The 17,338-nt window shown below is 37.9% G+C and overlaps 1 long non-coding RNA gene across 5 annotated transcripts in view; it reads left to right on the top strand.

Annotated features, from left to right (window-relative positions):
• The window catches only part of LOC128699366 (uncharacterized), a 98,650-nt gene extending 82,006 nt beyond the window's left edge, over window positions 1-16,644 (top strand). For 4 of the 5 annotated variants that reach the window (XR_011393701.1, XR_008408589.2, XR_008408590.2 and 1 more), the window contains 2 exons: window positions 14,059-14,147; window positions 15,940-16,644. This is a non-coding gene — a long non-coding RNA (uncharacterized lncRNA). Of the gene's footprint in view, window positions 1-13,462; window positions 13,650-14,058; window positions 14,148-15,939 lie in introns of those variants that run through there. The other variant, XR_011393702.1, reaches the window with a different exon arrangement.
• Window positions 16,645-17,338: the final 694 nt, after the last annotated feature.

Here is a 17,338-nt window from a genome sequence, read left to right as displayed (position 1 = left end):
TGCATCTATGCCTGTGTCATCATTTGTGGTTGTCTCAGACTCCCTTAGTGCTTTACAGGCTATACAAAAATTTGATACACCTCACCCCTTAGTCCTCCGTATCCAACTTTGGCTACGCCGCATCTTTACTAAGCATAAAGATATTGTTTTTTGTTGGGTCCCTGGTCATGTTGACGTACAGGGCAATGAACAGGCAGACACTGCTGCGCGGTCAGCAGTACATGACCTACCAGTTTCTTATAGAGGTATTCCATGTACGGACTATTTTGCTGTAATATCTTCCCACCTTCACACCCGTTGGCAACAACGTTGGTCTACTATGCTCGGCAACAAACTTCAGTCTATTAAACCGAGTATAGGTTACTGGCCGTCTTCTTATCACCAGTGTCGAGGTTGGGAGACTACTCTCTCCCGTCTTCGCATTGGCCATACTCGTCTTACTCATGGATATCTCATGGAGAGGCGTCTTGCTCCTCTCTGTGAGAATTGCCAAGCTCCATTATCAGTCAGCCACATTCTGTTGGACTGCCCACTTTATCAACGAGCACGCAGAATTTACCTCTGTCGTCGTCTTCGCCCCGCTGCTCTCTCTTTACCTTCCCTTCTCGCTGATGGACCCACCTTTCATCCGGACTCTCTCATTGACTTTTTGACAACGACTGACTTACTTCACAAATTCTGATACTTTCAGCCCTTTCTACTTGAATCTCTTGCTACCCTCTACCCCCGTACTATCCCCTGCCCCGCTGTTTTCTGTAACCTGCTGATCATCCCCCCTCCCTTCTGCCATCCAATTCCCTTGCTTCCTTCCCTACCCTGCAGCGCTGTATAGCCCTTGTGGCTTAGCGCTTCTTTTTGATTATAATAATAATAATAGCGCCTTGCTTCTGCTTCAGAATCTCCACGACTACGGTGCTCTTCGAACCTACTCCTAGGTTGAGGGACTGATTACCTCATCTTCTGTATATAGTCCTACTGTTTTCATGTCCTGGAATTTGTATTGATAAAGCCACTGGATAGCCAAACGTCTACAATAAAGATACTCAGATGTTGCACATGTCTTAATTTCAGCCTGTATTGTAGAATGACTCTTCACATTTGAGATAACTGTTGTCAGAATGTGTCATGTTGGAGGGTGCTAAGTCACAGAATGGCTTTTGTGGGCAATGTCTTAACACAAACCTTGGAAATGATAGTAAAGAAACTTAGACACAACGCCAGCTTTACAAACATCTATCGTACGAACACACGAGCTCTTCCTTGTCCAGATCTTTGTATCAAAATAGAAATTCAAGATGCGCACCTCACGCCTCAATTTCAAGCAGCCTTCTTTTGGGAAACCTCGCGAGCTTGTGTCCCCACATGCAGACGTCTTGGACATTATCACTGTCTTCTCTGCTGTGAAAAAGAAATGTGATCAGTATTTTTAGACTTACGTTCTTCGAAACTTTTGTGAATGTGGAATATGCTTAAAATACAGGTGTTCACGGACGTCTATATTCTATCCAGGCTTTTATTTTTACAGATATACACGAATATTAAGTATGTATCGGGTCTTTATATTTCCCAGGCCATGTTACTGTAGCATTTTATTGTTGCCATTTTGTACTAAGTTAACTGCGGACATTACTACATACAGTATTTACCATCATTTTGCTTACAATCCACATCGTATTTCACAGCCCAGTGTCATGGGATGACCTTTATGCAAGTGAGTAACTTTTTCTTCCTGCTTGGGAAGAGTAGATTCAACATTACCAAATGACTTGTTTTTACTGAATATTGAGATGTTTCAGATGTTAGAGGCGTTTTATTTTTAGTCATATTTGAAATTTTATGTACAATATCTGGGTCACTATGAAAGGCAAATCAATTCTGGAACGTTGTGTGTGTGTGTGTGTGTGTGTGTGTGTGTGTGTGTGTGTGTGTGTGTGTGTGTGTGTGTGTAATATTTATAATATATAAAGCTCTGAATTTAAATAATTTATTTGGTTGCGCAAATAAATGGATTTTTTTTTTTTTTTTTTTGAACAAGCGGTTATTGATATGTTGATATTCTACATGAAAACATTGTGAAATTTAAAAAAATATATATCCTAGTTATATAAATATACATCGTAGAAATCATTATTCCATTTTCGCAATGTATCCAGCGTAAGAGCTCTTTCCATGGCATATTCGGAACCTGAATTTCTGTATGAATAGAATTTTATGGAGGGGAGAACACGAAAGAGTGTTATCCGTCTCTCCATGGGAATCTGGAGGGTGAGAACAGCAGAATGTGTACTGAGCTCCCTCTTGATACTGAGATGAGAGGACATCAGAGAATGCCAGCTTCCTCTGGGTACCGGAAATGGAGGACGTCGGAGAATACCAGTTCTCTGAATGAATGGACGTGGGAAGACCAGTTTCCTCTGTGTATTTCAGGTTACTTAAATCATTGGGTTCCTCTGCTAAGTGGTATGTGATCATCACCAAGGGGTGTCACTTGGCTTCCTCAGGATATTTGGAGGTGCGATTATTTAAAATGCCCTCTCAGCTCCTCTTTGATACCGGACTTACCTTTCAAAGCCTTTTGTGGTGAAATTTAATGCGTGTTTTATGAGTATTACCGGCATACTTTATAGGAAAGACCCACGCTGCGAAAGCTTTTATTGCATAAAAGCTTTGTTGAGTGGAACATGATCAATCTCTACAAAGAGCGAAACGTTGTCCCAATAAAAACGTATCCTACAATGAGGCTTCATCGTTATTGCCAGCATTACACCATATAAATGTTTTCCTTAAAATGATTCATGTCTGGCGAGTTTATGTATTATAACATTGCTAGCAATAATCAGAATTATTCTGCTAGCTCTCCTATTTTCATAATTGCAATATTAGGCGACAAGTGGAAAAAAAATACATGAACTACACGATCATTAATTGAGCGAGGTCTGTTGTGGTAACTTCAAACAACAGCAAAAATAGTGTTGATTCAAGCGATTCTTTACTGTCTATTAAGTTCTTTACTGCAACAAAAGCCTATTCCGATTTTAATTTGCCCAATTATTGTTAGTTTTGTCAGTTTTTCAAATCCCGCAATGACTGATAATTGCGTAATGAAATGAGAATCTGGTTTGAAGTGCCTTGATGAATTTTTTTTTTTACTTATACTCGTTATACTGTTGTATAATATTTACATTTCGAAATTTGTCTTTTTGGATGTTTTGGAGGAGAAACTATCACGCAATTGTTATTATTATTGGCTTTATTCTTTACATTAAGATTTTTTACTTTTTCTCGTTAAACTGTATTTACTGTTATGAATCAAAAAATGTAAATTTTCTCTGCGATAAGGGTTTAGGTATACCCAATTTTCTCCTTGTGCCTCCTCCTTTCTACCTTCCCATCTCCTCTCTAAACCCTCCCATCTCCACTCCTCACCTTCCCATCTCCTCTCTAAACCCTCCCATCTCCACTCCTCACCTTCCCATCTCCTCTCTTCACCCTGCCCAGCCTTTCAGTCTCTCCCACACTCATTATTTTCAACGATGCTTCTGCTCTGGTTCTTTTGCTGTTCTTATAAACTCTCGTAGGGATTTGTATTCAAAGTGATGCTTGTTCGTATCTTCTTGGCCGGATATGATACGTTACGTTTTATTTTTGTTGTTGTTGTTGTATGATTCTCACTGCCGTTTTTTTTTTTTTTGAAGGAGTGATTGTGTTGCTTGTGCATCAAAGAGCAGCTGAGTGGTAGTCTCTTTTACCGCAAGCATTTATGTACCTTTTTAAAGAGCGACAGGAAATAAAACCTGAACGCTTTCATGTGCTGAGACACACTTCATATATTTCATGTGCTTACACACATTGCTGAAGACGTATGTGCAAGCACATGAAAGCGCTCATGCTTTATTTACTGTTTTCACTGTTGTATTTTTACATATTTGCAATTTCGCGTTTTATTGTGATTTCTTCCATTATATATCATGAACAGGCGATATCTTCTGTAGTTATATTAAATATGTATCACTCACTTAATGGAGGATTCACTGATATCGGTAAAAGGCTATTGTTTCAGGGAATTAGAAATGTCCTCTCTGCGAAATACGTGATTCCCTTCCATTTTACAGGTGTAGCATTTCTCTCTGATTACAAAAAATGCAACAAATCCAGCAATGTAACACTAGTTCAAATTTCATTTTCCTGAAAATAATTCTTAATTAAATGTGTTAGTGGTGACTGTGTTATACCTCTCATATAAACCTTTAATTATGTTTGTTAATTACAAACTGCTCGAGTCCTTTCGTGTTTTACTTTTTTTACAGGAATTTTTTGCCTTTGAGTCTCTTCCAATGCAGTTTCATCCAGCGTATGTAACCACAAGATTATTCAGCCTACGTCACTGCTTGCTTAAGAACTGTGTGTGTGTGTGTGTGTGTGTGTGTGTGTGTGTGTGTGAAAGAGAGAGAGAGAGAGATTGTTGCTACTGGTGCGGTATGCGTCTAAGTCCTAGAACATTTGTTTGTTTCCTTTGTGTGTGCCGTCTTAGATTTTCTAAACGAGTTTGTAAACCCTGCCATGTTTTGTGTCTGTCTAGACACTTGGATGCGATGGATGCTTCTTTCATCTCTGGCATATATGTCTCCCGTTTCTCTGCTGCTTATCACTTGGTCATGGGACTCTGAGACATCTGTTATTGATCCCTCAGGTCTTGCCTTCCACTTTCCCGTTCTCTCTTCAAGGAGCGTTATACGCTTAATTTTTCTTCTTGTTCCTAGTATTGAGTAATATTGAAAAAAAGACGCAGGTTGCGGAATAAGCTTTCACCGGGACAACTTTTGCCTTAATTCATAGGCAAGACACAAAATTAAAGTTGTTCAAGCAAAGGCTCGTGTTGCAACCTGTCTTTTCTTCACCAGTTCGTCACCAAGATACATGTATTAAATTTAATACGATTTCGCATGCCTTGTCCTCGTTCGGGAGCTGTACATAATTATGATGCCTTGCTCGTATCGTATGTAAGAACTGTAGTTTAATCCCTACATTCTTGTTTCGTGATTTTCTATTTTTCTCCCCCACATTTGGACTGCAAATGTTATAGAGGTCACTCATAGGAAAGGTTGGGGGGGGGGCGAAGTAAACCAAAGAGGTCTTAGAAAGAAGTCTTCAGGTGTTCACAAGTTTAACTGGAGAGTATGAGGCGTGTGTTAGGCGCGTTTTAAAAGATTATCTTCACAGATCCTTTATTAAATTTTTCTCTTCTAACAGGAGCTCGTTGAAAGTTGTCAAGTGCTCTTGATCTGAGTAATGGGCGCTGCCCTATCTTTTGCTCCAACCTAATTACATTCCATTCCCTTCCGTTTAAAATTTGTGTTTTTCGAAACTATTTTACTATTATTATTACTACTGCTATTACTATTATTACTACTGCTATTACTATTATTATTACTGCTATTATTACTGTTATTACTGTTATTACTATTACTACTTCCGTTATTACTATTATTATTACTATTGTTATTACTATTATTACTACTACTATTACTATTATTACTATTTCTATTACTATTTGTTACTAACATTTCTATTACTATTTCTACTATTACTAACTGCTAATGATACTAGTTCTTTATTACGTGACATGCCGGGAATGAACGATTGTCCTTAGCTCATTAAAGTGTTTCCTGGTATCACCCAGTCACCCTTGGATATTCTTTCTTTATTATATTGTCTTCATCTGTCACAATCTTTCCCTCGTACGTCCTTCACCCTCCTCGTTCTTGTCTCTGTCTTCCCCGCCGCTGGACACAAACTCTCGTACTCTCCGCAGATTGCATCGAACCAGAGACTTGTGTTGTCTCTTATCTTACCTGCGTTATACACCCTCATCCAGACAAGATCTATCCTAGAATATATACGTATACGTATGTATGTGTATACATGTACGCGCGCGCACAAATAGCCACAGGGGTAAGTTTAATGATTGATTTGCTTCTGTTGTGTATATATATATATATATATATATATATATATGCAATAAGATCACAGTAAACAGGTGATTTCAGAATATGCAAAACAACCACTCTGAAAGAATAGAAAAATTCCAAGCGCTTTCGTGACTACTCACATTATCAAGGAACTATGAAAGTAAAGCATCCAAGGAAGCTATATAAGGGGTCTGGTCGGCACCTCACTATCAGATCCCACAACTGTTTAAACACGTGACGCGCGGCGAGCCAACTTGGAAAGGTCCTTGGCACAACTCACCCCACAAACTATTCTATATATATATATATATATATATATATATATATATATATATAAATATATATATATATGTAGTGCCGAATATGTAAAACTGGTCAATTAGCAAGAACTCATTTAAAATTAAGTCTTTTCTAAAATTTTCTCTTATACGTTCAAAGATGTATTTTTTTCATTAATGTTAATGTAAAAAAATTTAATTTTGCACCAAAAGAATCTTAGAAAACTTACCTAACCTTATTATAACAACAATTTATTTTAGCCTAACCCAACTAAATATATTTTAGATTTGTTTACAGTAATTTAATACTAAAACACACTGAAATATATTTCTTTCGTTAGGTTCAGAGTGATTTTGGCGAAATTATTGCATACACAAATTTTCACTTGTCCTATATGGCAAGATGAGCGTTGCTATTTAAGCCAAGATCGCAAGTTCTGCCTATTCGGCACGACATATATATATATATATATATATATATATATATATATATATATATATATATATATATATATATATATATATATCGTGCCGAATAGGTAAAATTGGTCAGTTAGCATGAACTCATTTAAAATTAAGTTTTCTAAAGATTTCTCTTATACATTTAAAGATATTTTTTCATTAATGTTAATGCAAAAATTAATAATCTTGTACCAAAAGAACCTTAGAAAACATACTTAGCCTTATAACAAGCGCAGTTTAATTTAGCCTAATCCATCCAAATATATTTAAAGTAAGTTTACAATAATTTAATAAACAATGAAATAAATTTTTTTGTTAGGTTCAGAATGATTTTTGCGAAATTAATTTTCGCTTACCTTATTCGGCAAGAAGACCATTGCTATTTAAGCCAAAATCCTATGTTTTACCTATTTGGCTCGATATATATATATATATATATATATATATATAATGTATATATATATATATATATATATATATATATAATGTATATATATATATATATAATGTATATATATATATATATAATGTATATATATATATATATAATGTATATATATATATATATAATGTATATATATATATATATAATGTATATATATATATATAATGTATATATATATATATAATGTATATATATATATATAATGTATATATATATATATATATAATGTATATATATATATATAATGTATATATATATATATAATGTATATATATATATATAATGTATATATATATATATATATATATATATACAGAGAAAAACTGTGAAAAGAATGCTTCAACGTATTCGTACATTTTTAACAATTCTCTGAAGAGTAACGAAGGAGTTCACATATGTGCATTCTTGTTTTTCACTGTCATGTATAGCAGGTTATTATTTTTCTTGTGTGACCTACGTAAGCTAAGGGATGCTGAACGACTGTTGGTCAGGATGTGCTTCTCCATATTCCTATTGTGAAAAATTTAGAAGTAAAGCATTTTGGCAGAAACAGTAAATGGGGAAACTAATATTTAGTCAATGTGTATGAGTCTAGCATAAGCTGCAGTATAACCAAGCGAGTTGGCACTGCAGACCTTAAATTCCACGTCCATTGGAGGGGAAAGATAAGCACTGGACCCTGACTTTACCAGAATTGGCTTTTAATCCATAGTCGTAAATATCTTGGCAAATGTATAGAATTTAATACAGATATATGTTATGTATACAACGAAAGTGTGTGTCGTCTGGATTTCTGTCGGTTGAGAGCATAAATGACAAAAATATAGAGACAATCACTTTAGGTAAATACATTTGCATCGTTAAAATATTGAGGCTACATTTCGCCCGCTGGGAGCTAAAAGCCTTACAGTCCCCTCATGGAAGGTTCCTTGATGTTGGTGAGGGGCTCTTGATTTAGGGAATTGGATCTGTGCTCCAGTTCCCCGAATTAAGCCTGAATGCCTTCCACATCCCCCCCCCCAGGCGCTGTATAATCCTCCGGGTTTAGCGCTTCTCCTTTGATTATAATAATAATCTGCCTAACAGTGCTCCTATTGAGTTCTGCATAGCCCAAAATATTTTGTGTTCTAGATTCACATTAAGATCTCTATATACAACCTATCAAAGATATGTCCCTTACACATTATATGTCTGTGTGTGTGTGTCGTGCTGAATAGGCAAAAGTTGCTATTTTGGCTTTAATATTTAGTTGGAGTAGGCTAAATTAAATTGCGCTTGTTATAATTAGGTAAGTTTTCTAAGGTTCTTTTGGTACAAATTAATTTTTACATTAACATAAATGAAAAAATTAGAGAATTTTAGAAAGGGCTTAATTTTAAATGAGTTTTGCTAATTAACCCCTCAAGGGGGGTTCCTTGACGCTGGTGAGGGGCTCTTGATCAAGGGAATTGGATTTGTGCTCCGGTTACCTGAATTGAGTCTGAATACCTTCCATCCCCCCCCCCCATATGCGCTATATAATCCTATGGGTTTAGCGCTCCCCCATGATTATATAATCTTGCTGATTGACCAGTTTTACTTATTCGGCACGACATATATACAAGTTATGGAGAGAAGGCGAGTTAGGAAGGTGTCATTTAGAGGAAATATCTTGAGTGCTCAGGGATGACAAGACAGACAGGTTCATTAGTGCAGTCAAGCCTCTCCCACCACAGCGAAGGTGGGGTGAGGGGGTTTTGGGAGGGGTGTGATGAGGGCAATAGTGAGGGGTGTGGTGAGGGGGTTTTGGGAGGGGTGTGATGTGGGCTATTGTGAGGGTGTGGTGAGGGGGTTTTGGGTGGGGTGTGATGGCTATAGTGAGGGGTGTGATGAGGGGTATAGTGAGGGTGTGGTGAGGGGGTTTTGGGAGGGGTGTGGTGAGGGGGTTTTGGGAGGGGTGTGATGAGGGCTATAGTGAGGGGTGTGGTGAGGGGGTTTTGGGAGGGGTGTGATGAGGGCTATAGTGAGGGTGTGGTGAGGGGGTTTTGGGAGGGGTGTGATGGCTATAGTGAGGGGTGTGATGAGGGGTATAGTGAGGGTGTGGTGAGGGAGTTTTGGGAGGGGTGTGATGAGGGCTATAGTGAGGGGTGTGGTGAGGGGGTTTTGGGAGGGGTGTGTTGTGGGTTATAGTGTGGGGTGTGGTGAGGGGGTTTTGGGAGGGGTGTAGTGAGGGTGTGGTGAGGGGGTTTTGGGTGGGATGTGATGGCTATAGTGAGGGGTGTGATGAGGGGTATAGTGAGGGTGTGGTGAGGGGGTTTTGGGAGGGGTGTGATGAGGGCTATAGTGAGGGTGTGGTGAGGGGGTTTTGGGAGGGGTGTGATGAGGGCTATCGTGAGGGCGTGGAGAGGGGGTTTTGGGAGGGGTGTGATGAGGGCTATCGTGAGGGTGTGGTGTGGGGGTTTTGGGAGGGGTGTGATGGCTATAGTGAGGGGTGTGATGAGGGGTATAGTGAGGGTGTGGTGAGGGGGTTTTGGGAGGGGTGTGATGAGGGCTATAGTGAGGGGTGTGGTGAGGGGGTTTTGGGAGGGGTGTGATGAGGGCTATAGTGAGGGTGTGGTGAGGGGGTTTTGGGAGGGGTGTGATGAGGGCTATCGTGAGGGTGTGGTGAGGGGGTTTGGGAGGGGTGTGATGAGGGCTATAGTGAGGGGTGTGGTGAGGGGGTTTGGGAGGGGTGTGATGAGGGGTATAGTGAGGGTGTGGTGAGGGGTTTTTGGGAGGGGTGTGATGAGGGCTGTGATGAGGGCTATCGTGAGGGTGTGGTGAGGGGGTTTTGGGAGGGGTGTGATGAGGGCTATCGTGAGGGTGTGGTGAGGGGGTTTGGGAGGGGTGTGATGGCTATAGTGAGGGGTGTGATGAGGGGTATAGTGAGGGTGTGGTGAGGGGGTTTTGGGAGGGGTGTGATGAGGGCTATAGTGAGGGTGTGGTGAGGGGTTTTGGAAGGGGTGTGATGAGGGCTATAGTGAGGGGTGTGATGAAGGCTATAGTGAGGGGCGTGGTGAGGGGTTTTGGGAGGGGTGTGATGAGGGCTACAGTGAGGGGTGTGGTGAGGGGGTTTTAGGAGTGGTGTGATGAGGGCTATAGTGAGGGGGCGTGAAGGGGTTTTGTGAGGGGTATGATGGCTATAGTGAGGGGTGTGGTCAGGCCTGTAATTAGGTGTGATGGGGTGTAGTAAGGGGTGTGGTGAAGGCTTTATTGATGGGTGTGGTTAAGGTTATAGTGAGGTACATAGTGAGGTATATAGTGAAGCATGAGTCAAGGTTCACCTGACTACAATACATCGACTTCAAACACTTTAGCAAACTACATTCTGTGATACACTATATATAATGTCCAACACAGACATAGCCTTCATATAACGGCCAATAAGAGGTCGTTCCATAAATACAGTGGCCAGCAAAAGATCGTAATTGGACATAACGACCAGCAACAGGTCGTTTCAGGTCGTTACCTCACTAATGCTCGAAAAAATTCTTCAGCCGCGACTTGCCTAACGGATTTTCGCATTAGTGGGAGGGTGTGTGTGTGTGTGTGTGTGTGTGTGTGTGTGTGTGTGTGTTACGCACGTGTGCATATGCGTTCGCGTTTGTGCTCGTATATCTACGCATTTGTAAAAACCTATTGGTACGAAGTGGAATATGTTATGTTCCTATAGCAACAAATAGGTGGTTTCTAGTCTTCATTTATTAAAAAGAGAAAGCGCCGAATCTGTAGAATTAATACAGCGTCTTAACCCAATAAGTAAGTGAAGTATACAACCACTAATTGGGAAAACTGGCAACGCTTGAGGCAGATCACCTGAGCACGAGTACCCTTGAAGAGGGGTGTCTGAGTAATGGTTAAAGGCTCTTGATGCAAGAAAATGGAGCTACCTCTTCTTCGTCAAACGTAGTCATTACACTTTCACAAGGCGCTGTTTGACCCCTGCAATTTTACTCGGTTCTTAATGACTATAATGAGCAGCAGCAGTTTCTCCGTCCTCCCTACATAACAGCCCATGGAACACTAGAAGCTCAGACGGATAATCCAATCATTTGTAGCTGGAAGCGCTCAAATTAAATTATAGTGAATCAAATCGTGGAGAAATGTCACAAGCCACTTTAGATGCGTTGGCTGAGAGGGAGAGAGAGAGAGAGAGAGAGAGATAGAAAGGGAAGGAGGATTTAAAATCAAAATGTGGAGAAGGAAAAATATAGATATCTAGAGAGACAAACTGGCAGAGAAAAAATACAGAAATTGAACTTAAAACAATAGAAAATGAAATGAACTCAGACGTCCAGTTGATCAACATACCAAGATGAGTAAAAGTAGTCAGTCAAAAATTTTGTGAATCCAAACACGTCCAGAGAAACGAAAATGATCTAGCAAAAGTATTGAAGATAAAAGTAACCACACTAACGAGACAAGCTGAAGCGAGCAAAAATTAATCAAGGAAGCAAAACTCGTTAAGAAAGTAAACATGATCCTCAGATCAACACCAGTATGCCCAGTAACGGACAAGCGGAGCAAGGAACAGAGACTCAACATCAACCACAAACAGGCGAGTACAAATAGAGCGCGCAAACGTACAATGACCCGAAGGGACATTACGAAGTACTTTTTTTTATAAGAGCAGTAGGGCAGTGAAATATACTAGATATAAAAGTAAAAAAAAAAATAGCATAGTTCTAAGAGATACGACACAAGTTTAGAGGTTAGAATGTTAAGAAAGCTGTGTCTGGAGCCAAGACTTGACCATAGCAAACGCAAATAGGAGAGGGGAGAAACAAACACACACACACACGCGCGCACACACATGTCGTGCCGAATAGGCTTAAATAGCAACGCTTTTGTTGGCGAATAAGGCTAGCGAAAATTTGTGTATGCAATAATTTCTTTAATCATTCTGATCCTAGTGAAAAAAAAAATATTTCATTGTGTTTATTAAATTATTGTAAACTTATCTACAATATATTTAATTGGATTAGGCTAAATTAAATTGCGCTTGTTAAAATAAGGTTAAGTTTTCTAAGCTTCTTTTGATACAAAATTATTAATTTTTACATTAACATGAATGAAAAAATATATCTTTAAACGTATAAGACAAAATTTTAGAAATGACTTAATTTTAAACGAGTTCTTGTTAACTGACCAATTATATATAATATATATATATATATATATATATATATATATATATATCTTTCTTTCAACACATCGGCCGTATCCCACCAAGGCAGGGTGGCCCAAAAGGAAAAACGAAAGTTTCTCCTTTTACATTTAGTAATATATACAGGAGAAGGGGTTACTAGCCCCTTGCCCCTGGCATTTTAGTTGCCTCTTACAACACGCATGGCTTACGGAGGAAGAATTCTGTTCCACTTCCCCATGGAGGATATATATATATATATATATATATATATATATATATATATATAAATGCAAACAATTGCAGACAGGCGATCTTAACTATGCAAGACAAGCCACGGGGGTGGAAATCTTTAGCTCCAGTACTTTCGCACTTCTCAGTGCGCCATCAGGAGCTATGCTATGTTGCAAGGCAGCAACAGGACGAGGGGAAGTTCTCAGAGTAGCGCAGTGCGGGTATGTCACCGGCCGCAGCCTCTCAGAATTCTGAGAGTGAGAGACTACGGCCGGTGACACACCCGCACTGCGCTACTCTGAGAACTTCCCTTCCTTCTGTTGCTGCCTTGCAACATTGCATAGCTCCTGATGACGCACTGAGAAGTGCGAAGGTACTTGAGCTAAAGATTTTTCACCCCCCGTGGCTTATCTTGCATATATCTCGTAATTATATAATATAGATCAATGTTTCAATATATTTTCTCGGTTTATCAATGTCGTTTGCGAGGATTACCGTCTAGGGAGTTTCCTTCATGCCAGTGAGAGGCTCTTCATCCAAGGAGTTGAACCTGTCCTCCCTTTGGACAGGACTTGGGTGCTTTCCAAGCTGTATGTGACACTTAACGGGCTCAGCTCTTGTACAGACGTTTAGCAAGAATTCTTAATGGAGGATTTTATTCTGCATGTGAAATTCGATTAAATATTTTAATGAAGGAAAGTCAGAATACCATGACTGAAACAATTCACCAATAACCCGTGCCAAGGAGAGAAATTTTTTACGACGTTTCACTCCACCCTGGACCATTGTCAGGTCCTGGAGGGTCTAAGTCGGTGCGAAACGTCGTCAAAAGTTTCCTAAGCGAGGGTTATTTGTGAATTTTCATAATAAATTCAGATTTTTTAACTCTTTAAAACATTTCTTTCAGAAGAAATCTTTCCCCAGAGGCGAGGCAGGTTATCTAGTGAGCATTATTGAAGCTCGAACTGCAGTTCCTGGCAAGGCTCCTCTGAAGAATACAGCAGCAGCGTCTGCATTATTACTTCATGACACGCATTCACCTCAAATTGGATTTTGAGGCAACTCTCAGCTACTGTTATGCGAGTAAACTGTAACTGGACACCAGTCAGGAATTAGTATACCCCCTTCATCTTTCACTTTTTCACAATGCATAAACTGGGCTTCTCTTTGAAATCTGGTTGGATGACGAAGTCTTTAATTATTAAAAAAAAAATGTTCTTTATTCTGCGTTTTGAGAATTATGGAATATTTAAATTTCAAGCACAAAATGTATTCAATGTAGGAAGGGAAAACGGGTTATTGATGTCAATATTGAACATTTAAAAGGTTTATTAGTACAGTATTCCGTAAACTCTTATTCACCGGAATAGGTCTACATTTTTTCTCTTTGTAAGTATATTAATGGGGAATACCATAAAGATAGGTTCTATTTATTTTGGCCTAATTGGTGTTTATTTAATGTGAAAATTCCTGGAAATGTTAAAATTTCTATCCGTTGCCTTTCAGATGCTGAATTCCTTCAGATGAGAAACCAAGTACCTCTGGTTACAGTCCCTAAGGACATCCTTCGCATCACACTTGCTTTTCACGTTTACGTAAGTTATAAAACTTGCAAACAATACTTTAGATAGGTAATCACTTCCGGTTTTAAGATACAATTGCATCTCCACTGTTTTTAATAGCATATTAGTTCACATACTTTAAAAAAAAACTTTAAAAAATCTCAGGAAAACTCTCCTAAGTTTTAGAGCTAAAATTTGAAAATTTGTAAACTTGGAGAACTCGTATCGAGAACATTCTCGCCTCTAGTAAAATCACTTTATTTCTTAGAAATCAGTCATAATATAGGGGAAGAGGAATTTAAAAATTACAGCTAGGACATTCTAGAGAGATTCTTAGGGAACTGGAAATTTAAATCTGAACTTCATGACAGTGTTATTGCCTTCAATCTTCTTCGCCTTAAAATAGTTCTTCCATCCCCTGACGTTCTGGTGCACAATTCACTGTTATATTTTTCCTCCTAGTAAAAGCAGGTACCTTATGAGAGGTAAGCCTATTTTTTATTTTAATCTGTCAGTGTAAATTGCTTTATCTTCTTTAAGTTGCTAGTATTTGTTTCCCGAGAATTCCTGAAGGTAACTGAATTTTCACCGAAACGTTGATACTCGTGCAGTACTAATTATATATATATATATATATATATATATATATATATATATATATATATATATATATATATATATATAAAGATCACAGTAAACAGGTGATAAAATAGTGAAATTCCGAGCGTTTTCGTGACTTCTTACATTATCAAGGAACTATACAAATAAAACGTCAACAGGAAGGCATAAAAGGGCAAGACTACACCTCAGTCACGTTACAACACTCGACTCTGTGAAACACAACAGATACTCTACCCAAGCATTAAGATGTTTTACTTGTCTAATGTATCAAATTCTTCTCAAATTTTATTAATTATAAGGAATCCAATTTATATAAACCAAAAGAAATATATATATATATTATATATATATATATATATATATATATATATATATATATATATATTGATATATTTCAAAATGAATGAACTCGGAGCTTAATTAGCAGCTCGTAGCTTGCACAGACAGAATTTTCCCATGCCAGAAATATTCGCAAAGTTGTGTTCTAGGCTTCATATATGTATAACTGCGAATATATATAGACTGTGTGACGGCACTCGGACGGGAACACAGTCCTAACAGCCAGTTCTGAGGGGTGTTGTAACCTCAGTTGCTAATTAGCGTAAGTGGATAATTTTCTGTGGAAACTGGGGGGGAGGGAGAATGTAAAGGGTGGTTGCATCACTGGTTGTGGAGAGGGAGGGCAAATTGTTATAGGATGGTGTCTGACTATGGGAAGGAAGGTAGCGTTAATGAAGTGTAAGGGAACTTTTATAAGGTTTTCTGAATAGTTCTGAGAACTGGCTATTACGGTTAGGTAAGATTTATCAGGAAACAGGACGCTGGTCTTAAACATATGATGACCCGCTTCTGGAGTTTATGGTCAGTCTGACCGAAGCTCTTCCCTAGCACCAGTTCACCCCTCAAAAATTATGGTTATGAGGTAGGACAAGTCACTAGGCTGGGTAGGGGCAGACATGACATTGTGAAAACTGTCAAATGGGTGGCTGTTGATAGCGCCTCGCACAGTTGAAATATGACTGTGTTAAATAAGTCACGCAGAGATTGGTCGCAATTTTCAGTTCGCTCGGCAGATTTTTTTTTTATCTCTTATATTTATAGTTTTTCGTCTTAGCCCAACTAATAAAGGAGCAGCAAACTCTGTGAAACTGACAATTAGGATGGGTTACCCAAGGACATTATACCATCTTCCGCTATATTCCAGGCATACATGAGCTATCACACAAGTTCCAGCTTCCACGAGAATGCAGCTCTGCTCCAACACAATACTGGAAAGTTTGGAGTCAATTCCTGCTGTTGATAGAATTCCTCGTCCCATAAATGGTGGATGTTGCTGGCTTAAAGGTGATCCAAGAAACTGGTGGACCTAGCGGACTTACAAGTCCTTAAACTAAAATTTATATTTCACGCTGAAATCTTTGGCATTTTTCTGTGATTCAAGAAGAGTTATTTTTCCATTTCTATTAATACGGTAGTTATGCTTTAAGTATATACAGTTTTTTTTCATTTTCTGTAATATGAAAAAATATTTGATATGTACCCTTATGGGTGTACTGCTTGATTTTAATTATAATCTAGAGAAAATTATCCCTCGATGTTTTCTGTAATTCTAAAAAGTTCCAATTTTCAGGTTCAAAATATAATCCTATTTAATTTTTTCCATGATAGCGTGTGAAAAGGACCGTTTTCTATGAAAATATAATAGTTCCTTTTTGTAAGTGTTAGGCAAAAGTTCCCCATTTTCTGAGAAAGCTAGTTCCTCCTCCAAGTATTTAGTTAATTATAATCATCCAAATATAAAAATTTTGATACAAATAATTCCTATTTCTATCAATAAAAATAATTCCTCCTCCAGATGGTTTTCTGTGAATTTTCCATATTCTGTGATTAAAAAGAATGTCCTTGCAAATTTGTTTATTGTCTGTGATGCAAAATATCCATTTTCTATGATTAAAATTATAATAGTTCCCCTTCAATTTTTTCCCATTTTCTATGATGCAAAAATTTCCCATTTTCTGTGATTAAAAATATTAGTTTGTCCTCGAAATATATTCGTTTTCTGTAATGAAAATTTTCCCATTTTCTATGATTAAAATTATAATAGTTCCCCTTCAATTTTTTCCCATTTTCTATGATGCAAAAATTTCCCATTTTCTGTGATTAAAAATATTAGTTTGTCCTCGAAATATATTCGTTTTCTGTAATGAAAATTTTCCCATTTTCTATGATTAAAATTATAATAGTTCCCCTTCAATTTTCTATGATTTTCCCATTTTCTGTGATTAAAAATATTAGTTTTTCGAAATATATGATGCTATGATTAAAATTATAATAAAAGTTTGTCCTTTGTAATGAAAATTTTCCCATTTTCTATGATTAAAATTATAATAGTTCCCCTTCAATTTTTTTCCCATTTTCTATGATGCAAAAATTTCCCATTTTCTGTGATTAAAAATATTAGTTTGTCCTCGAAATATATTCGTTTTCTGTAATGAAAATTTTCCCATTTTCTATGATTAAAATTATAATAGTTCCCCTTCAATTTTTTCCCATTTTCTATGATGCAAAATTTTCCCATTTTCTGTGATTAAAAATATTAGTTT

This window comes from Cherax quadricarinatus, chromosome 61 (genome assembly GCF_038502225.1).
Source record: "Cherax quadricarinatus isolate ZL_2023a chromosome 61, ASM3850222v1, whole genome shotgun sequence".
Classification (NCBI taxonomy): Eukaryota; Metazoa; Arthropoda; class Malacostraca; order Decapoda; family Parastacidae; genus Cherax; species Cherax quadricarinatus.
The sequence above is the reverse complement of the archived record's forward strand: the minus strand, read 5'-3'. Positions and strand labels throughout refer to the sequence as shown.